General features: G+C 45.5%; 1 long non-coding RNA gene across 2 annotated transcripts in view; it reads left to right on the forward strand.

Annotated features, from left to right (window-relative positions):
* LOC132536764 (uncharacterized) overlaps positions 1–23020 on the forward strand; it is a 107827-nt gene that overhangs the window by 38676 nt on the left and 46131 nt on the right. For both annotated transcript variants that reach the window (XR_009548283.1, XR_009548284.1), the window contains exon 2: positions 3421–3529. This is a non-coding gene — a long non-coding RNA (uncharacterized LOC132536764). The remainder of the gene's footprint in view (positions 1–3420; positions 3530–23020) is intronic.

Here is a 23020-nt window from a genome sequence, read left to right on the forward strand (position 1 = left end):
AGTCTAGCAGGATACAGTAGTCTTGGTTGAAAGCCTTTCTCATTGAGCACTCAGTAGATATTTTGCCATTCTCTTTTGGCCTGTAGTGTTTGTGTGGAGAAGTCTGCTGCTAATCTTATGGGTTTTCCTCTGTAGGTGACTCTTTGTTTTTCTCTTTCAGCCTTCAGGATCCTTTCTTTAACCTTATTCCTTTCCATTATAAATAGGATGTGTCTTTAAGTCTGGGTTAATTCTGTTTGGGACCCTCTGGGCTTCTTGAATCTTTATGTCTTTGATGTTGTCTGGAGTAGAGTAGTTTTCAGCTATTATGTTGTAAAGAATGCTTTCTTCCCCTCCCTCTCTTTCTTCCTCTGGTAAGCCAATAATGCTTATATTATTTCTCTTGTAGTCATCCCATAGGACTCTGTTGTTGTTTCAGTATCTCTTATTCTCTTTTTGAGATCTCTTTCTTCTTTGTTGTCTCTAATTTTTCCTTGATCTTGCTAATTCTGTCTTCAGCCTCATTTATTCTATTCTCTTTCCCCTCTATGGTTTTCTGTAGTTCATCTATTTTGTTACCCTGTTCTGATACTGTTTTAGCTTGTTTAGCTAGCTGTGTTATTAGCTGAGCTATTTCAGCTTTCAGCTCTCTAATAACCTTGAAATAATTAGTGTTTTCTTCCAGGGTATCATTTGTTGTTTCTGCATTTCTGATGACATTTCTTTCAAACTCTTTACTCACTCCTGTGATTATTTCCTTAAGTAGTGTTTGGATGTTGACCTCATTATTCTGTGCTTCAACCTTTGGGGGGGGGGGTTTAGCTGGACTCGTCCTGGTTCATTTCTCCAATACTTCTTCTTGTTGGTTTAACCAGTTTATATAGTATGTTATGAGGTCCCTCTCTCAGTACTTTTCCAATTACTGATCACTCTTGCCTGGATTGACTTGTGTCTAAGTAAGGTACTTAAAGGGTTCACAGTTGTGTAAATTGATAGTTGTTTCAATAGTATTTCAATCCTTGAGTTGGAGCTTAAAAGCTTCTTTTCTTCCAGGTAGGCTATCATCACATTGTTATTATGTTACACAATATTGTTATTATCTTTAGTACAGCTATTTATTGTATTTGTTTATTTATCCTTTTGTCTGCATGTTTCATGTTTGTTTTTTTAAAGAATTATTTTAGTGGTCCGGGAGGTGGCAGAGTGGATAAGGCTTTGGATTCTCAAGCATGGGGTCACTAGTTCAATTCCAGGCAGCACATGTACCAGAGTGATGTCTGGTTCTTTCTCTTTCCCCTATCATTTCTCAAGAATAAATAAATAAAATCTTTAAAAAAAGATTTTTTGCATCTGTTTATTTATTTATTACTGGATGGAGACAAGGAGAAATGGAGGAGATAGAATGAGGGAAAGAGACAGACACCTGCAGTCCTGCTTCACCACTCATGAAGATTTCCCCCTGCAGGTGGGGTTCAGGGGCTATCACCCGAGTTCTGTAATGTGTGCGCTCAACTAGGTGTGCTATCAACTGGCCCATGGTATTTGTCCCTCCATTCATCTATCCATGCATTCATTCATTCATTCATACATTCATTCACTCATTCATTCATTCATCTATCCATCCATCCATCTTCATCAGTGTATTTACTGAACAGCAACTCTGCACCTGGATATACTTCAGGCCCTGAGAATAGAGTGATCCTGTTCTAGAACAGGATCTGTCTCCTAGTAGGCACTCAGTAAATACCTGTGGGTTGAACAGATTCAGGACCCTGTGCTCAGCCTGCATGAGAGCAGGAGTCTGTGTAAACACAGTCCCTCTTTCTGCCCTGGGGAAATGGGAAACCACAGCACTGGCTCCTTTCTAGTTCTCTCAGCTCCTTCACATCTCCATGCCTCCTCCAGTTTTTCCCTGTGCTGGCCTTGCCTTTGCCATCTGTTCATTCCCATGGTCTTTCTAATCTCATCGTCTAGAACAAAGTTCAGTAAAGATGGCAAGGGTGGCCCAATCTGGCCCACAGCCTGTTTTTGTAAATAAATTTTATTGGAACACTGCCACATCTATATAAGTATTCTCTATGGCTGCTTTTGATCTACATCAGTAGAATTGAGCAGTCACAACAGAGACCTGTGATGCTTAGATATTTACCACCTGTTCCTTTATAGAAAAGATCCTCTGACCACAGAGCTAGCTAGTTTTTCCATATCTACTAAGAAGTTGAAATGCATCCTCCTCCAGGAACTATTCTGAAATCTTCCAGATTGGGTTAGGAGTCTCTACTTTGTGCTCCCACATTTCCATACTTGCTAGAAAAAACTGTCTTTTTTTTAAACCACCCCCTTTTTAATTATTTATGTTAATGAGAGAGATTCAGAGAAAGAGAGCAGAGCATTGCTCAGCTCTGGCTTATGATGGTGATAGAGATTGAAACTGGGACCTCAAAACCTCAGGCATAAAAGCCTTTTGCATACTAATTTTGCTACCTCCTTCCCTTATTTAAGTTTCTTGGCTGCTAACTTATTGGTTGCCAACTCTCTTCACCTCATGAAAACTTAATACATAGAAAAACTGTCTGTTAGTGAGTTGGTCTCTTGGAGGCTTCAAACCATTATAAAGTCTGGTTTTTTTTTTTTTTTGGTCCCAGCTAAGAATACACACCTATATAATCTTATAATCTTGTAAACCACTACTGAGCCACTGGTAGAAATGTTGGAAACAAGAGTGATCAAAATATCAAAAAAAAAAAAAAACATACCTACATTGCTCTGCATGCTTATTGCTCAGTATTTGTTCAGTTGAACAAAATGTATGGAGTACCACCTTTGTGTTAGGCCCTATTCTAGGCAGGGAGAACACATGGCAAATTCAGTGGGCACCACTGCTGCATCTACTCATCTCTTCATGGGAAGGGGTCCTCTCCAGACTGAGCAACTTGGAGATAGGAACCCGGCTTATTCAACTGCCTATCAGAATTGATTCCTGGAGCCTGGTTTCTAGTAGGCATTTAATGAGTCCAACAACTTGTTAATATGAGTACACAGAAATGTAAAAGCACCAGGGCTTAGGGCAAATAGGAAAAATCACATTGGAATAAAGACAGGGTTGTTGGACTGAAGATTGTTGTTTGGTTCAGTATGCCAACTGCCAGTCACTCAGTCAATCAACAAATATTTACTCATTGTACAATCTTCCCCAGGCTCTAAGATGGAGATGTCACAAACTGCTAATCTTGACCATAGATGTGCATTTTGATTGTTCTTCATAGTGTTAAACACACACACACACACACACACACACACACACACACACACACACACACAATGAGGGGGGGGGATATAAGTAAATCTGAGTGCTCCCTTTTAGAAATTAAGAGATTGCATATAAAACTGTGAACTCCTGTCTTTTCAGGAACTTCATGTTTCTGCTTTTATCCTTGACAGGAATTGCATGGAGCTGCCGTGAGCTGTTTCTCTAGAAGCCCATCAGTTCACTCAGCAGATTGCCCCAGTGTCTGCCCCGCCCTGGTGTCTGCATGACTTTGAGACAAGAGTAAGTTGCTGTTCAGTGCCATGTGGTTTCCTTACACAGAGTCCTTTCACTCCCACTAGGCTCCTTAAAGGCTTTTGAGTGTTGTATTCCTCAGGGTGTGATGGCAGGAAGGCCACAATAAGAGAAAGCAACCAAATCTGGAACTTTTTTTTTTTTTTGATGCAAGTTATTGTTGTAGTCAGCTGGGATTCAAGACCACTAAGGACCTGGGATCAGGCGGGGGCCAGTCTCCAATGTATTATCACCAAGACGCCTAGAAAACAGGCTTTCTCTTTACCACCTCCCACTCCATTGATGGAGTACTGCTGCAAGGGCATGAACTCTAGGGCACTGCTTGCTTGTTCTGGCTTGATCTGCATGAGCTCAGTGGGCTGTGGTAGTCAAAGAGAGGCCTCAGCAGAGAGATGCAGGGGCTGGTGGCTGGAAGCCATTGGATCAGTTAGCAGTGGGGTGCAGTCTATATTTAAGTAAATGAATGACTTGCTTATTAATAGAACAGCTGAGAGATAACTGCCTCTGAACACGTTAGCGTGGGCACCACTTCCTCCTGAATTTTCAGTGCATTCCCAGGGTTCCTCAGGGGGTTAGCTTTTGCTCTAGTTTTGTGTGTGTGTGTGTGTGTGTGTGTGTGTGTGTGTGTGTGTGTGTGTGTGAGTGTGTGTGTGTGTGGCCAGGATGGAAGGTTCTGGAAGCCTGCCCTCCAATCCCAGGAGGCTGGCATTCACCACATTCTGGGAATTTGGGGAGGAGAAATCCAGATTTTTCTCTATGCAGCAGTTTCCTCAAAGGTCCACAAGGCTTTATCAGTGGTTGGCTCTGCCTTTGACAGGCAGGCAACCCTCATGGTGTGGGCCCCACATTCCAGGAGCACCCTGCCCACTCTCCCCCTCCTGGGAAAACAGGACCACATTTGGATGGCATGGTGCCCTCCACCCACCACCCGGAAACTGGCCTGCTGGCAACCGGACGGGTGAGGAGGAAGGCAGAGCTGTTTGAACACGTCCCTTACTGCCCTGGGAGAGGTGGGAGACAGCAAGGGTAAGCAGGAGGAATATGGTGAGGTTATAGTTTCCCCTTGATGTGAATTCCCCTGTGAGTAGACCTGTGCAGACAGGGGAGTGATGGGAAGATAAAGTGGGGTAGAGAACTGCCTTCAGCAGAGGAAATCCAAGACTCCAGCCTATTACCTGGACCCAGTGTGGTGGCTGCTGCTCTGGGCACTCACTTTGTATTGGGCATCATCCTATTAGTCCAGAGTGCCTCAACCCCAGCTCTGTTGATGCTTACTAGGGCTGGCTGGCTCTTGGGGGGGGGGCTGTCTTGCACATTATAGGCTGTCCAATAGCACCTTCGCCACTACTCACTAAGCAGCAGGGAGCAGTTCCCTTTCTCAGTCACAACCATAAAAAAAAATGCCTCCAGACAGTAAGTACTAAATGTCCCCTGTGATAAGAAATGTCCATGGCTGAGAACCACAAAAGCTTACTCTTTGTTCCAAGACAAATTATCAGGGACTGTGACCAATATGGCGGCTCCATATTGTTATGCTCTGGTCTCCTCAAGGTGTTGCCTTGGTATCTTGGAACAAGATAACCTTGCCTTCGTGTTCACATTAGGGCCAGTGGGAAAAAGAGAGGGTGCGAGGCATATACTTGTGCTTGAGAGTAGAACCTGGAAGTACTTAATATGGCTTAGGGTCACATTCCCTGGCTGGGACATGGGCACAGAGCCAGGTCTACCTGCCAGGGAGGCTGAGAAATACTGCAGAATTAGCTCCAAGTGCATTCCTGTGAAAGTGAGTTGGCTACTGAGGGACAAGTAGCGGTCTCCCTATATCCTAGCTCATCCATGGGGAAATCAAGGCACAGAATGGTTAAGTGGCTTCTTTAAGGTCACACAGAGAAAAAGGGAAGTAAAATATAGGTAAAATAAAATAAAGAAGATAAAGCAAAAATGTATATGAAGGTGCTTAGAGTCTTTCTTCCTTGCTCCCTTTCCCTTGTTCTCTAAGTATCAGCCACTGCAACTTATCAGTCTTGAGAGGCTCCTTGAGAGCGGGATGCTGGAAGTTTCCCTGCACTTCTAGGATGAGCAAGCTCCATTCAGTCCTGAAATCCATACCCCACAGGCCATCTAGGTATGGCCCCAAGCCAATCCAAAGGCTTTCTGGATCACTTAATACCTGGAAAGAACCCACATCCCCTCCTTCCTCCCATGCCCAAGCAGCAGATTTGTTGAGGCAAATTCCCTTAAACTGCAGGGAAACAGAGCTCCACAGACAGATAGGCACATATGTTTGTGTCCCCCCTTTGTTTGTTTGCTTGTTTTATTTTTAATTTTTTCAAATTTATTTAGTTTATTTATTTTCCCTGTTGTTGCCCCTGTTGTTTTTTCATTGTTGTTGTAGTTATTACTGTTGTTACTGATGTTGTCGTTGTTGGATATGACAGAGAGAAATAGAGAGAGGAGGGGAAGACAGAGAAGGGGAGAGAAAGATAGACACCTGCAGACCTGCTTCACCGCCTGTGAAGCGACTCCTCTGCATGTGGGGAGTCAGGGGCTTGACCCGGGATCCTTACACTAGTCCTTGTGCTTTGCACCATGTGCGCTTAACCCCCTGCGCTCCCGCCCAACTCCCTGTTTGCTTGTTTTAATCCATGAATCATCTTGTTAGTGAGATTTCTAGACATTGAGCTTTATACTATGGCACAAATATTTATTGTCCACCTAACATTCAAAAAGATCCTCTGGTCTTTAAAAGAGGAACCTTTGAGGCAGGGAGAGATAGTATAGTGGTTATACAAACAGACTCTCATGCCTGAGGCTCCAAGGTCCCAGGTTCAATCCCTTGCACTACCATAAGCCAGAGCTGAGCAGTGCTCTGGTAAAATGACAACAGCAACAACCTTGGGGCCACCAAGATAGCTTACTAGGGAGGGCATTGGCTCTGCCATGGAACAACCCAGTTTTATCCCTCTGGTACACCATATGGGATTGCATTAGGGGAAGCTCTTTGGGTCTGTGATCTCATTCTACCTGAAAAAAGTCAGCCCGAAGGAATGAAGCCCCAGCAATGACAACAATGAAACATAAAATAAAAATGAAAGCAGAACCTTGATTTATTTATGGAGGTGAAGGGTCCACCCTCAGGGGAGAAATTAAGATTGGGTTAAACTAGCCATTATTTGCACTTCCTTTCCCAGTAGCTCATGTTTCTTGTATTCTTTCTAGTGTGAAGCAGATATATGTGTAGTTCTGGCTAATTCAATGTGAAGGGAATCATTCCAAGGAAATCCTGGGATTTTTTTTCCCTAGATTAAAAGAGTTCAAGGACAAAGGAGATTCTCCCTCAACACTCTGTGCTTTATTCCTATCTTGAATTTTATTAATGATATGATGCTTGGGGCTGTGGCAATTATTTTATGGCCAAGAGGCAACAAGGCTGATGACAGAAAAATCAACCCACTAGATGGTTAAGGGGATACTACTCTGATGGAGTGAAGCTGTGGAGTCTGCTAGGGTTCTTGCAGATTAGGTGGCATGTTAAAAAACACATGTAAGGGTGGGGAAACAGCATAATGGTTATGCAAAAGACTTCATGCCTGAGGCTCTGAGGTCTCCGGTTCAATCCCCAGCACCACCATAAGCCAGAGCTGAGCAGTGCTTTGGTCTTTCACTGTGTCTTTCTCTCTGTATTTCTTTCACATTAAAATAAGTAAAAAAGGAATGTCTTCTAAAAAAAAAAAAAAGAACACTTAAAAAAAGACATGTAATAATCCATGGGAGAACTTATTTCAAAAGAGTGCTTGTATTTGGGAACTTGGATTCTTTGATGTACTGTCAGGATTGCACAGAATTCTGGGGGTATTCTGACTTATTAAAGTATCTATCTATTAGAAGTGCTTGGATGCAGATAACAGAATGATCATAATGACTTATGAGTTATATGCTGAGTATAACTTGCCAGGTACTTTAATTAGCACTGCATTTACACTTAAGCAATTTACTCTTTTATAACCACCTCCAGGGAGATCCATTTTCCCTCCATTCTCCAGACAGGGAGACGGAGGCACACAACTAGAAAGTGTCAGAGCTGGGATGTGACTTTGAGTGCCTGCCTCCACATACCTACTCTCCAGAACCATATGTATGGATGGTCATTTATTTTAAAAGTTTATCATGGTCAGCTCTGTAGTTTTCAGACCTTACCTTTTGTCACTTTCACCACAATGACTGTTTTGACATCTCATTGCCATAGGTAGCTTGGTTCAAAAATCTGCTCCAAGACAGCAAGTGAGGAGCAGGGGCAGAACCACCAGCCTATCTCAGGAGAGACTTTCCTGACAACCCAATAGGATTGTGTCTTACTGGTCAAAATCAGGTTATATACTCACCTTGGACCAATCACTGTAGACCAGAAGGGTGTGTTGTGATTACTTAGACCAATCACATTCAGTCCCTGGAAGGAACAGAATGGCTGACCAATGACATGGATCCCAGCAGTCACATTTACTGAGTACTAAGTGAGGCCTTGTTTTAAACTTTTTCATTTATATTACCTTATCAAATCCACATGCCTTTCTCATTCATATTTACAATGAACTATTTGAGACCTAGAAAACAGGGTACCCCTCTGAATAGAGTAGCACTGGCTATATTTAGATTACAAAATATTTGCCATCCATCTGAAGTTCAAATTTAACTGAGTGCCACATAGTTTTATTTATTAACTTTGACAATTCTACTGTGGTCACTGCATAGAAAACTTGAGCAGGAGTATGGGGCTCAGTCACATTTTTAGTTTGCATAATAAATTCAAAGAATATTCCTCCACAAAAAAATATGCTCTCTCCCATTTTCATGCCAAATGTCCCTCTTGTATTCTTTCTTTCTTTCTTTCTTTTTTTTTTTTTTTTTAGAAAGAAATATGGGTACAAAGAAATGTCTAACCTCTCAGGGGAAAGAAAATGTGTATGCACATTGATAAATGGCAAAGAGCATTGGCACTGGGCCAAAGGAGGCAGTATGGAGAGGTGGGGGCTGTGTGGGGACTGGAACTTCCCCTTTAAATACTCCCACTTTAATTTTTTTGCCAGGTGGACCCAGTATAGTTAAATCTTCCAGAGCTTGAAGAGAGGTAAAAATCTGTTTTTTTATGTAAAAAATCTCTTGATTTGTGAACATTGGCTCACATTTTTTTTAAAATGCCACATGGACCAAAGGAAACATATCTGCAGGCTTGTGGGTAGCCATGGAGAAACCTCTGTTGTTTAGCCACCACTCCAAGGAAAGGAGCGGGCAAGAAGCTGGACTAGCAGCAGTCTTGGCAACTGGAGAGAACCTGGGCTACGAACTGTAGCCAGGCCCAGGCTCAAATCTTGCTGCCAGGTAACTGCTGTGTGGTGGCTGGTGGGTTGCATAGCCTCTCTGTTTTCTAAACCACTTAGAGGATATAATCATATGCATCTCTGTAATTTTGAGTATTATACTGAAGGGGCTAAAATGGGTAAGGTGCCTGGACCATAGGGAGTGCATGCTAATTCCTTTGCCAACCCTGGGAAGAGCTCACACTTACAAATTTCATTTGAGGCACTCCTGGTAAATCACACACATTACAGTGCGCAAAAACTGGGGTTCAAACCCCTGGTCCCCACCTGCAAGGGGAAAGCTTTGCGAGTGGTGAATCAAGACTGCAAGTGTCTCTCTGTGTCTTTTCCTTTCTTTACATTCCACTCCTCTCTCAATTTCTGTCTCTAACCAATAATAAGTAAATAAATATTTTTAAAAGACTTAAAAAAGTTTAATTTGAGTATTTGTTTTTCAAGTTTTCTAACTTCTTTCCTCCATCTCTCCTATCCTTTCTGCCTGCTTTCCTTCCTTCTTTCTCTCTTGTTCTTCTTTTCTCTTCTTCTCCCTCTTTTTTCCCCCCATCCTTTTTCTTTTTCAGTTAAACAGCGTGAAAATCCATGCAACAGGAGACACCAAGTCCTGGTTCAACTTGAGCAAAACCTTGGAGGAATGATCTTTTCCTCTTGGGCCTCAATTTCCCTCTTCTATAAAGTGGGCAGATCTAATTGGCAATGTAGATGCTCTTCTGGGGCAGGCAGTTCTGTAGAGTCTCTTTGGGAGGGGGGGGATGCATGAGGGCAGGTGACCTTGGTGGTGATAGGGTGGTGGCTGGGGCAGGAGGTTGAGTCAGAGAGCGCTCTTGGGGCTGAGAGCAAGAGAACCCAGTAGCACATCGTGCCAGTGACTAGCAAACCACAGGAAGGCAACTGCCGTGTCATCAGGGAATCTGTAAACACCCTCCAAGGAGAGCTGGGTCCCTGCTTGTTTGGATCCAGCCACTAGCCCAACCCAGGGATTTGGGGTCAGAGCTCCTAATAAATCACCCTGCCTGGAACATGGAAACTCCAGCTCCCCTTCCAGACTTTGTGATGCCTGACCTTGGCTCCTCTCCTGCTCAGGCTCCTTCCTCTTGCCCGTTTAGAGTCTGGTATGTTTCTTTTCCTGCCTCCAGGCCTCCGTACAAGCTGTTCCCTCTATCTGGAATGTTCTCTCCCTCTTCTCTAGGCCTCACTGACAATGCTCCCTTATGATGCAAAGGTCAGCTCCAATATCATCTCCCTGGAGAGGCTGCTGCGTTCCCTGGTGAATTCAGGTCTCTTGTGGCTCTTTAACTGTCTCCTCAAAGCCCCAACAGGTTGTCTGTGTGTTCTGGGAAGGTCTGTCACATTCACTGAGTTACTGAAGCTCTCCCTGGGTTCCAGGTAAATTTCCCAGACTGAGGGAGCCCAGGGTAGGTTGGGCAATGCCTCAGCCTGTATGCTCGGCTTTTCCTTGTGCGCATGAAAGGCTACATGCTACCCTGAGTCTCACAGTGTCCCCAGGGATCTATTACCACTGACCCCTGTCCTCATTATCCTGCCACTGGCCTTTGTCCCCACCCTAGTTTCTGGCTCAACATCAGGCTTGTCCCATACCCTCCTCCACCCCAGGTGTGTGCTTTCTGTCCCCTGCCTGGAATGCTTGACCCTGACCTTCCCATCCTTCTGTCTCACCCTTGATACTTCAAGAAGGCTTCCTATACCCATTTTCTCAGGCCACCCAACTTGTTACTTCAAAGCCTGTGCCCACCCTTCCACAGTTATTTACTTACAAATATGTTTTTTATTTTATATTTCTTTACTGGGGGATTAATGTTTTACAGTCCACAGTAAATACAATAGTTGGTACATGCATAACATTTCTCAGTTTTCCACATAACAATATACCCTCTACTAGGTCCTCTGTCATCCTTTTCAAGGGTCTGGAAACTTGCAAATATTGAGTGTCTTGCAACTGAGTCCTTGGCTGTGCAGAATGACGCTAGCTTTCCAGCTTCCCTTGCAGCTAGCTGCACGAACATCACGACTGAGTTCAGGCCAGGGGTTGCAATGGTACGTGTGTATGTGTATGATGGTCTCTGAAATCTTTCCAAGAGATTTTGCTATTTGCTTGCACTTTCCTCGTCATCACTCCATCTTTGTCTTGCTATTGGAAAGCAAACCAGATGGCTGGTGCTATGGCTTCCACCTTGAATCATGAGAATGGTCACACCCAGGGAGAAGACTGGGGTGAGCAGAAAGAGCCTTGGGCTTTCAGAGTCTCCAAACCAGCCTCTGACTGCCCACATCTGGACTTAATTGACACAAGAGGAAATTAACTTTTTTTTTTTCATTTAAGTTTATTATATTGTATTATGACTGCATTTGTGTGCCCTAAGGAACACAAGCTGTTGTGACGTGTCAGCTGGAATACTTATGGAGTCTTTCTATTTATTTTTTCTTTCTTTCTGTTTTATTTGACAGGACAGAGAGAAATTGAGAGGAGAGGAGGGAGAAAGAGAGGGAGAGAGACAGAGAGAGCTGAAGACTTGCTTTATCACTCCTGAAGCATCCCTCAGGCAGGTGAGGGGGAGTGGGGCTCAAACATGGGTCCTTGATCTGGTAATATGTGTGTTCAGCCAGGTATACCACTACCATCTCCCCACCCTCCCCAGTATTTCTGTTTGGAAACATGTTCCCTAGGTCTGTATTCCCTCTGTCCAGAATTTGAATGTGAGTCGCCAGAAGAACCCTGACCACAGAGTACCTGAGGTCACTCCACAGGTGAGGGGCAGAAATAGAATTTGGCTCCAAGGACCCCCCACACCCTAAACACTCATTGTTGCCCAGGAGGATCTATTTCTGGGCTTTCTCCAGATTCAACCAGGATGTGGGCAGAATGATCTATGCCTTCTAGACTAAGAAGCTTTTATTTCCTTGGGGCCTACAGAATGCTGGAAATGGAGGAGAAGCCCCTAAATATGGATTCTTACGGGGCATGGAAGTTGAATGCATCCTCAGAGCCTCAGTTTTCCTGTCTCAGATCATACAGGGCCCTGAGGTGCTGTCTTTAGACTTTCTAACTCCTCCCAAAGGGCAGAGCCCCACACTCACACAGTGCAAGTATGCTGAGCACAGGAGCTGTCATCCATGTTAAGAGGATGGGATCTGCTTACTGCAAACTGTGGAATCAGTTCTGGTTCAAGCTCTACCCACCCATTTAGTAGCTGTGTGATCATGGGCCAGCCACTTCCCTTGTAGCTTTCTTCAGTGTCCCTGTCAGAAAATGGAGATTCATGCATTCATTCATTCATTCATTCATTCATTCATTCATTCATTCATTCACAGTACACATGCTGAGTGCCTCTGGTGCCTGACCACTTCTAGGTACTGGAAATTCAGTGATGAAGAAATTGGACCAAGTCTTTCTTTTTTCCTTTCCCTTTTATTATTTTTTTTATTTGATAGGACAGAGAGAAATTGAAAGGGAAGGGAAGATGGAGAGGGGGAGAGAAAGAGAGACATTTGCAGACCTGCTTCATTGCTCATGAAGTGTCCTTCCTGCAGGTGGGAAGTGGAGGCTCGAACCTGGATCCTTACACATGATGATATGTGCACTTAACTGAGTGTACCACTGCCTGCCCCCTCCAAGTTTTCCGAGTGAGATGGTAGGGGTAGGTGTCACTAAATGACTGAGAGGGGAAAACAGACAGCAAAGAACCAGACAGCAAGACACACAAAGGAAACTGAAGGAGAGGGTGAGTGGGAGGGCAAGTGGGAGGGGCTCTTCAGGACTGAATGGTCAGGGAAGCTTCCCTGAAGTGGTGGCATCAGGGCAGAGACTGAATGGCATGAGCAGAGAGGCCCTGGAGCAGCCAAACCCTGTCCTGTCCACTCCCCATAACCACTCCTAGGCCTTCCCCAGCTGGACTCCTGCTCAGCACAGGAGATGTTCAGGGCCAGCTCTGTGGCCTGCTGTCTGCTCAGAGATGAATAAGTGAGCCATCTCTCCACCTCTACCCCCTCACATCCGACCCATCAATGAGGCTACCTTTCTCAGCAGCTCTGGAGGTGAGAGACTGAGCCCAGTCTTCTGGGCTGATGTCAAGGTGTGGGCAGGACCCAAAAGCCCCAAAGAAGCCCTTCTCTTGCCCCCCCCCCCCCCAGGTCACCTGCACTCCTCACCTGGTCCTTGCCCTGACTTCTGCCTTGGCTTCAGTCCTTCTCTCCTCTCCATCTTCTCTTTTGTGGGGTGAGTCTCCCCATGCCACCTGCTTCTAAGGCCTCTCATCCCGACCTTGGCCTGCATGGGGAATCCAGGACCATCTTCTATCTTCTGTCACAAAAGCAGCATTCATACATTTGGGGGGTAGCAGGGGGAGACAAGAACATCATTACAGGATCCTTTATTCAGTGGAGTTGCACACTGTGCCTGCCACTTCTGCTCCAATCCCTCCACAGTTCCCACCTCTCTCAGAAGATAGACCTGGTTTGACACGTCCACAACATAGTGGTGACACAGTGGTTCTGTGCCCATACATCTGTGTGCTTGCTCCTTCCCTAACCTCTTCTCCTTTGTGCCTCCTCCTCCTACTCCTTTGCCCTTATTTGGCTTTGGCCACAGGCCCCCGTGTAATGTTTCAGTGCTCCACAATTGCTTTTGCCTCAGGGCCTTTGCACATGCTGTTTCCTGTACTGGGAACCTTTCACTCTGCCTCTTTGCAAGGCTATTTCTTGTCATCCCTCATCTCACCTCAGAAAGGTCCTATAGGATATTTTTCAACTCTCTGCATTCACACTTAACTGTCTGAAATAAGCCAGATCTTCTACTTGCTTCTTTTCACTTTTTGCACATTTGTGTGTGTATATATATATATATATATATATATATATAATTTTTATTTATTTATTTTTAATTTTTTAAATTATCTTTATTTAGTTATTGGATAGAGACAGTCAGAAACTGAGAAGGAAGGGGGTGATAGAGAGGGAGAGAGACAGAGAGACACCTGCAGCCCTGCTTCACCACTCGCAAAGCTTTCCCCCTGCAGGTGGGGAATTTTTCTTTTTCTTCTTCTTTTTTTTAAACTTTATTTATTGGATAAGGATAGCCAGAAATCAAGAGGGAAGGGAGTGATAGAGAGGGAGACAGGGAGACACCTGCAGCCCTGCTTCACCACTCGCAAAGCTTTCCCCCTGCAGGTGGGGACCAGGGGCTTGAACCCGGGCCCTTGTGCATTGTAATGTGTGCACCCAAACAGGTGTGCCACCAGCTGGCCCAATATACAAATAATTTTTATATGTATATATTTAAATTAATGTGTGTGTGATTATATACCATACCTTCAGTATGGTAGGGACCGGGTTCAAAGCTGCATCACACACATGGCAAAGCAGCACACTATCCAAGTGGACTATTTCGCCAGCTCTCTATATAATTTCTTAATGTGAAGCCAGAGTTAGAACCCAGGGTCTCATGCATGTGTTCTACCAGTGAGCCAGCTCTGACCCATTTAAAAAAATATATATTATTTATTTATTTATGTATTTATTTTTAGACAGAGACAGAAAGACACAAAGAGGGGGAAAGGGAGATAAAATAAGAGCAACACCTGCAGCATTGTTTCATCGCCAGTGAAGCTTCTCTTTGCCCCCACCCTGATCCCATGCAGTTAGGTAATGGAGGCTTGAACCCAGGTCCTTGCACACTGTAATGTGTGTGCTTAACCAGGGAAACCATCTGATCTCTCTGACCCAGTTTTTTATTTTCTTTCTTTCTTTCTTTTTATTTTGAAAATTGCTTTAATTTTTAATTTTTATATATTTTCCCTTTTGTTGCCCTTGTTGTTTTATTGTTGTAGTTATTATTGTTGTTGTTGATGTTGTTATCGTTGTTGGATAGGACAGAGAGAAATGGAGAGAGGAGGGGAAGACAAAGAGGGGTAGAGAAAGATAGACACCTGCAGACCTGCTTCACCGCCTGTGAAGCGACTCCCTGGCAGGTGGAAAGCTAGGGCTTGAACCGGGATTCTTACGCCGGTCCTTGTGCTTCGTACCATGTGCGATTAACCTGCTGAGCTACCACCTGACCCCCTAATTTTCTTTCTTATGAGTGAAAGATAGGGAGAATGGGAAAAGAGAGAGAAAATCACTGCTTCACATCTATGAAGTTCTCTCTGGTGCTCTCAAGTGGTGCCAGGGATTGAACCTAGGGCTTCATGCTTGCAAGGTGGGTGCTCCACCACTGAGCCACCCTAGCTCTAGCCCTGACTGTATGTGCCCCTCATTAGAGCAGCAGTCTGCCTGGTCCTCTGGTCCCTCCTGTTCAGGAAAGTGGTGGCTCCCAGCAGGTGCTCAGTAAGGACTTGCTACACACACATGCCTGTGGCCATCAAAGCACTGTCTGAAGCTTCTGCAAGACAAGCAGTTACTGAGAAGGGCTGCTTGGGCAAGTAATACACACACTCTGCATCTCCATTCCCACATCTGTAAAATAGGGGTTAATGCAGCTGCTCTCAGCACAGGCTGCCCAGCCTCCATGCTGTTGACATGGGAGCTACATTGTTCTCTGTGTTGGGGGCTGTCCAGGGCAGTGTTGGTGACTGAGACGTACTCTTGCCTCTCTCTACTAGATGCCAACTGCATACCCCCACCCCACTTATGACAACCTGCAGTGTCCTGAGATGGGGCTCAATGTCTCTGAGAGACAAATCACTCTTGGTGACCTCACACTCATCCTAGGATTGAGAGAGATGATGTGGGAAGCCCAGCAGTAGCTTGGGAAGTGGTAGCTTCTCTCTGTGGTTTGGGATCTCATTAGCAGGCAACTAGCTCTGAGCCTCAGTTTCTTCATCTGGAAAATGAAAAAACAACGGCCCGAATCAGGTGGTGAGATAGCACACCTGGGAGGGCACTTGCTTTGTGATGTGTGAGGCCCTCCTTGAGCCCCTGGGCCCTGGGCCCCAAAGCACTGGGGGAAGATTCTGTTCTGAAGAGTCACTCCATCTTTCTATCTGTATCTGTCTCATGTGTGTCTCTGTGTCTCCATTATCAGATGAAGTTGACCCAGTGCAGAGAAAACAAAGAAACTATAGCACTGAATCTCCTGGTGGACTGAACAGGAGAACACCAAGTGAACACCAAGCCTAGCACTCCGATGGGAGGGCAGCTGAGGGGGCTCAGGCTGAGGCTGGTAGGGTTACCTGGCAAAGGGGAAAGAAAGAGAAATGGTCTCGTGCCAGGACTACCTGGGCTGTCTGGGGACTTGCGGGCACAACAGCCCTCACCAGGGAGAGTAGCTGTTCAGTCCCTCTACATGTCCAGGCCATTTAATAATTAAGCTGGATGAGGGGGGACAAGTCTGGAAGGCAAATGGTGACCAAGCCTGGCCTTGTTTGGCTTTGGTGACGCGATGGCCCTGGGATCATGGCCTTCTTCAGCCCATAAACAGGGGGCTGGGCCCTGAGACAGACAAGGCCAGGTCAAGGTCTGTGCTGGAGGCCTCATGCTGAGTCATGCCTGGGCTGGGTACAGGGCCCCTAGCAGCTTCAGGGGAGGAGGGTGGGTAAGGGGTTTTGCTGATCACAGGGTGGGCTCCCAGCTCCAGCACCATGTGCCTGTCTTCCCTTCTCTACCCGAGTCTTTAGATCTCCACTTTTGTTAAGTTCCCCCGAAGCTCACTGTTTACACTGACTCCCACCCACTCACCGCCATCATGAAGGGGGTGTTCTGTTTCTCAGATGAGGCCTGTTGCTGCACACTGCACAGATCACCAGCCCACTGCTGGGGTGGGGGTAGGGATGCAGAATGGCATCTCAGCCTTGATCTGGGGGCTCCTAAGCTTATACCTGGCCCACTGCCTGCCTGTTCTCCCTCTTCTCTCACTCTCTTCTCTCTCTGTATCTTTTCTCTTTCGTCTCCTGGCTTTCTTTCTTATTCCTCTTCTCCTCCTCTTCTCTCACTTTGTCTTTCCTCTCTCCTTTCCTTTTCCTCCTACTTTGTTTCTCTCTGTCTTCTCTTCCCTCCCCCTTCCCTTCCTGTTTTTTCCTCCTCTCTCTCCTCTCCTATCTCTCCTCCCTTGCTAGTGCTTTCATTCTGTCTCTATTTCTCTCATTTTTTTTCTCTCCTGTGTTGCCCTCTCCTCTCCTCTCCTCTCCTCTCCTCTCCTCTCCTCTCCTCTCCTCTCCTCTCCTCTCCTGTCCTCTCCTCTCCTCTCCTCTCCTTTTCTCTCCTCCTCTCCCCTCTCCTAACCCCTCCCCTCCCTACCCTTACCCCCACTCTCTCTCCTTTTGCTCCTGTCTCCTTCTGACCACCCCGCCTGGCGGCCCTGTCTCCCCATAGCCAGCTTCTGTCAGGACGCCAGCACATTATGTCCCTGGTCAGCCCCTGACGTCAGGCAGAGCCTGGCAGGTGGCCACGGGCCTCTGTGGGCAGGCAGAGTGAGTGCACGCCTTCCTGGTCTCCACCAGCATGGCTGCCTGCCCAGCCTCACAGCTCACAGCAATGGGCTGGGGCTGCAGCTTTCCCAGCCTGGCCTCAGCTGGTCTGGGAGAGGACTGTGCCTAGTGGCCGATGGCCACTCTCCTCTCTACCTCGTGACCACAGAGCTGCTACTGGGCCTGCCAGATCCTGTAGGAGGGGCAGGCAGTGCTGGGACAAGGCTGTGTGACTCTGAGCTAATCACCCCACCTTTCTGAGCCTTGTCTCTCTGTAAAACATGGCCAGCAAGGCAGCTACAACTCAAACCTGCAGGATGGTTACCAGAACAGGGCATTGGAGGGATGCCTGACCCTGGGGACTCACTAGGACTCTCTGTCCTCATGTCCCTCAGTGGGGAAGCTTGGAGGCTCAGAGGATCCTGGTGACATGTAATTGGGAGACAGGATTCCCAGGGGAGGGGAGTGCCATGGGGGGGTTGGGCAGGCACCATAAAGAGCACCCCACCTGAAATGCAAACAGCACCCCTCCAGGGAAAGATTCCCCAAGCCTTCTAAGGACCAAGGCCCATCAGAGCTTGAATAGGTGGCTAAAAAATGTAATATTTCTTGTTTGGTTTGTTTGAATTACCCTCCTTCCCTCCCACAACTCTGATTTTCAAAGCCATGCGATTTTCTTGCAGGGCATTTTGAGGGGTGCCTGGGCATCTTGTCTAAAAACGACCTTTGAGACTGGACAAACCTGGGTCTAATCTTGCAACCTTCACCCTCAGGCCTCAGTTTCCCCAGGTGTCAAATGGTGAGGAAAACATACAGGTCTTGGGGGGTATTGTGGGGATTGAGCTAAACAGCAACACCAAGAACAGAAACCTTTTTCCTTGTCCTTTTAATTCTTGGGACTCTATGTGCAAGAGACAGAGAAAGATGCAGAGAAGAAAGCAAGAAGGCCACCAGCGAAAACCACAAGAACGTTTTCATGGACACTCTGTTAATGTGTTTTCACTGGGATCCTTTACTTTACCTTCTTTGTGGAAACAAAGCCTGACTTGAAGCTTCATTCTTAAACATCTATGCTTATGTTGCCATCATTATTTCAAGAGTCTACCCACAGAGAGTAAGGTGCTGTCTCCTGCAGCCTGTGGCCTTCCTACAGGAAAACAACCAGCCATTTCCCTTATGTCCTGCCTCTCCTGGTGAGAAATTACTTTTGGAAATGTGATCTCCAACCCCTTTATGATTTTTTAATTACCTCAACTATAAAGCATGGAATTAAAAGAAAAAAACATCCAGTCAAAAGAAAGTGGAAAGGCTGGGTGGTGGCATAACTAGTTGAGGGGCATATGTTTCCATGAGCAAGAACCTGGATTCAAGCCTCTAGTTCCCACCTGTGTGTGTGTGTGTTGGGGGGGGGGGTTAGTGCTACAGGTGTCTCTCTACCTTTCTCTTTCCCCCTACCCTCTCTATCTATCTCTGTCTTGTCATATAAAAAAAGTTGGGGGTGGGTGGGAGGGTAGATGCCTGGAGCAGTGAAGTTGCCATATAGGCACCAAGCCCCAGTGATAATTTTGGTGGTAATGAAAAGAAAAGGGGACAGAATGGAAGAGGAAGAGGACACCTCCCACCCCACCCCCAAGCATCTGGAGTCTGTCTTTGCAGCCGTAGTCTGCTGCTGGTGGCTTGCACACATTCTTGTAGCACCAGTGTCTTTTCTTCTTAATGCTGATCACAATGAGATGATGCGTCTGTGTGCTGATCTAATTTCCCTCTGCCCTTTCTGCTGTGTGGGAAGTCTCACAGTTCAGTGCTACCACCCCTCACAGGTTGCATGCACACAGTAGGTCTGCAACAAACAGTTTGCAAATGAATGAATGAAAGAGCAAACTCTCAAAAGAGTTGTGCAATGGATAATACTATCTCCAGATCTCTTTCTTTGTGCACTGAGCCCATTGGGGTACATCTTTCTCCAGCTCAAAACTGTGCAGAAAGTCCCCATTTGTCATGTCTGCACAGAGGTACCACAATAAACATTTTCTTGATGTTGGCCAGAAGCTTTTGCCCCAAACTGGGAAATTCTTTTTCAAACACAGATCTGTTAACAAATCCCATATGATCTGCCCAGGCCCCAGCCCTTTGGCCGTTTACTTTCAGCTAGCGCTTTGCTGGTTTCATGGGCCCATTGTTTTCTGGGACAAGTTAAGATTTACTGTCTGTTCCTGACATCATGTTTTTCCAGAGAAGTTTAAGAGTGAAGCACTCATCCCACCCCCACCCCACAGTTTCCGCCTGTTAAGGGCTCTGCAAGATTTGCTGAAGTTGGGAAACTGAGTGTAACCCTTGCCTCCCCGTATGCCTGTGGCAAATTGCACAGACCAAGCTCCTCACCTCAGGACCTTTGCATAGACTAGTTCCTCTGTTTGGGCCACAATTCCCTTGGATACACAGTTGGCTTATCTATAGCTCTCTGCTCAAATGTCATCTTCTTAGAGAGGCCTTCATCAACCATTTTTCCAAGTTAGCCTCTCTAAGTCACTTGTCCATTTTTCATAAAGCACTTACCAGTAGTTGGTATCATAGTATAGTGACTGCTGTTTAGTGATGTTTTGATCTGTGGTGGGCCGTATGTGCAATGGCGGTCCTGGCAGGGTGTTTTTTTTTAATCGAGAGAGGAGGGGAAGACAGAGAGGGGGGGAGAAAGATAGATACCTGTAGACCTGCTTCACTACTTGTGAAGTGACCCCTCTGCAGGTGGGGAGCCAGTGGGTTGAACCAGGATCCTTCCACCAGTCCTTGCGCTTCACACCGTGTGCACTTAACCCATTGCACTACTGCCCGGCCCTCTTTATTTTTTATATATGAATATTTTTTGTTTGTTATTAATAGTTTGTTACAAAACTATAAGGTTACAATCTATAGTTTCACAGCACACCCACCACGAAAGTTCTATATCCTCATCCTCCCACCTCCCAAAGATAACCACGACAGTCCTCACAAGTCCTACAATTTAGTTTGCTTGCTTCTGTTTTGTTTAGATTTCTTTTTTTCTTTTTTGAAAGTTCATGTAAATCAGATCTCTAGATTTCACAGATGAGTGAAACCATATGGTAGTTGTCTTTTATCTCTTTATTTCGCTAAGCAGAATCACCTCCAGTTCCATCCATTTTATTCCAAAGGACACAATATCATCTTTTTGATCTCAGAGTAATATTCCATGGAATATGTATTCCATAACTTCTTGATCCAGTCATCTGTTGACAGGCATTTAGGCTGCTTCTACTCCTGGTTATTTTGAATAATGCAGCTATGAACATAGGGGTGCCTATATCTCTTCTAACTAATCCTTGATTGTCCACTGAATAAATGCTTAAGAGTGGCACTGCTGGATCACATTGGTGAATTCCAGTTTTATTTGTTTGAGTACTCTTCATACAGTCTTCCAAAGGGGCTGGACCAGTTTGCCACAGGGTCCCCCCCCAACTTTTTTGGCTTATTGTTGGGGTTTCGTGCTGGCACTGTGAATCCACTGCATCCAGTGCCCCCTTCTTTCTCTTTCTCCTTTTCTTTCTCCTTTCTTTCTTTCTATCTTTCTCTCTTTCTTTTTCTCTTTCCTTCCTTCCTTCATTTTTATCTCATAGGACAGAGAGAAATTGTGAGGGGACGAGGAGGTAGAAAGATAGATACCTGCATACCTGTTTTACTGTTCACGAAGCTTTCCCCCTCAGGTGGGGAGAGGAGGCTCGAATCTAGGTCCTTGTGTGCTCTCAAAACAGGTGCACCATTCCCCAACCCCATTCTCCTTTTTTCAAAGTTTTTATTTATAAAACAGAAACACTGACAAGACCATAGGATAAGAGGTGTACAATTCCAATTGGTTCCTGCCACCAGAACTCCATATCCCATTCCCTCCTCTGATAGTTTTTTTATTCTTTAACCCTCTGGGAGCATGGAGCCAAGGTCATTGTGGGATGCAGAAGGTGGAAGGTTTGGCTTCTGTAATTGCTTCCCCACTGAACATGGGCACTGACAGGTCACTCCATACACCCAGCCTGTTTCTCTCTTTTCCTAGTAGGGCAGTGATCTGGGGAGGCCGGGCTCCAGGACATACTGGTGGGGTCATATGTCCAGGAAAGTCCAGTTGGCATCACAGTAGCATCTGGAACCTGGTGGCTCAAAGAAGAGTTAAGATAGAAAGCAGAGAAAATTATTGACTAATCATGAACCTAAAAGCAAGAATATTGTGGATGGAGATTTGTGGTCTCCATTTTGGAAAAAGCTAGTAGGTCTGCTTTAGGTATATTCCAAGGGGCCCATGACCCAACTAGTTTTTGCCTGCACTTGACATCCAATATGCCCAACCCTATTCTCTTTTTTAAAAATATTTTTTCAGAGATTTATTTACTCATCAATGAGCTAGAGACCACGTGAGAGAACCAGAGCATCACTCTGGTACACAAGATATCAGAAATAAATCTTAGGATCTCATGATTCAGAGTCCAGTATCCTGTCTACTGTGCCTCCTCCTAGCCATACCAACAGACTACTGTATCTAGCTTAGGTGTGGAGTAGGTTATGCCACCTAGGTTTGTGTAATTAATTACACTCTATATTTTCACAGTGCTGAAACTGCCCAAGGGCACATTTTTCAGAATATATCACATATTACCACTGGTAAGTGATATGTAACTATATTATGTTACCTCATATTAATATTTGGGGGATTCCTACTTGTTGTTCATCTCCCCCACTGCAAGGGCAGGGAATTGGTTGTTTTCTTTCCTTTTTTTAAAAAATAATTTAATTTAATTATTATTGGATATAGAAAGAGTGAAATTGAGAGGGGGAGTTGAGATAGGGAGAGAAAGAGAGAGACACCTGCTTCACCACTTGTGAAGTTTTTCTTCTGCAGGTGGGGACCAGGGGCTTGAACCTGGGTCCTTGTACACTGCAATGTTTGCACTTAACAAGATGTGCCACTGGCTAGCCCTGGTTGTTTTCTGGCCTTTGAAACAGGGCCTGCAGCATCATGATGCCCAGAACAAACATTCATCCTGGGATTCTAAAATCCCTTAAACCTGTGAGCTGACTCCACCCTTCACTCATCAGTGCATTAAAGATTTACTTGTTGAGCACCAACCGTGTGCCAGGGTCCATCTGGGTGTAGGCAGTCCAACAGTGGGTGAAGCAGACAGGCTTTCCTCTGTAGTGATGTGTTTAGTGACTAGGGAGACACAACCACACCAGAGAACAGTCTCCAGGCTGATGTTCAGGTACAGGCAGTGGGCTGAGACCTGGGCTTCTTAGGTTTTAATGGACATGGATTTTCAGCTCTAACCTGGGTTTTGCAGAACTGGGTAAACTGTAGGGGTGACATGAATAGCTCCTTGTCCTCTTAGCCTACTATTCTTTCACTGTGAGAGGAGGAGACATACAAAGTGGCACCAGAGTGCTGTGGAGACAGCATAATGATTATACAAAAGAACTTCATGCCTGTGGCTTTGAAGTACCAGGTTCAATCCCCAGCACCACCATCAACCAGAGCTGAGAAGTATTCTGTTTTTTTCTTTTTGTGTCTTTCTCTCTCTGTGTCTTTCAATAAAATAAACAAATCATCTTTAAAATATCAATAGAGGGCAGGGGTAGACAGCATAAGGAGACTCTTATGCCTGAGGCTCCAAAGTCCCAGGTTCAATCTC

Source organism: Erinaceus europaeus, chromosome 1 (assembly GCF_950295315.1).
Source record: "Erinaceus europaeus chromosome 1, mEriEur2.1, whole genome shotgun sequence".
Classification (NCBI taxonomy): domain Eukaryota; kingdom Metazoa; phylum Chordata; class Mammalia; order Eulipotyphla; family Erinaceidae; genus Erinaceus; species Erinaceus europaeus.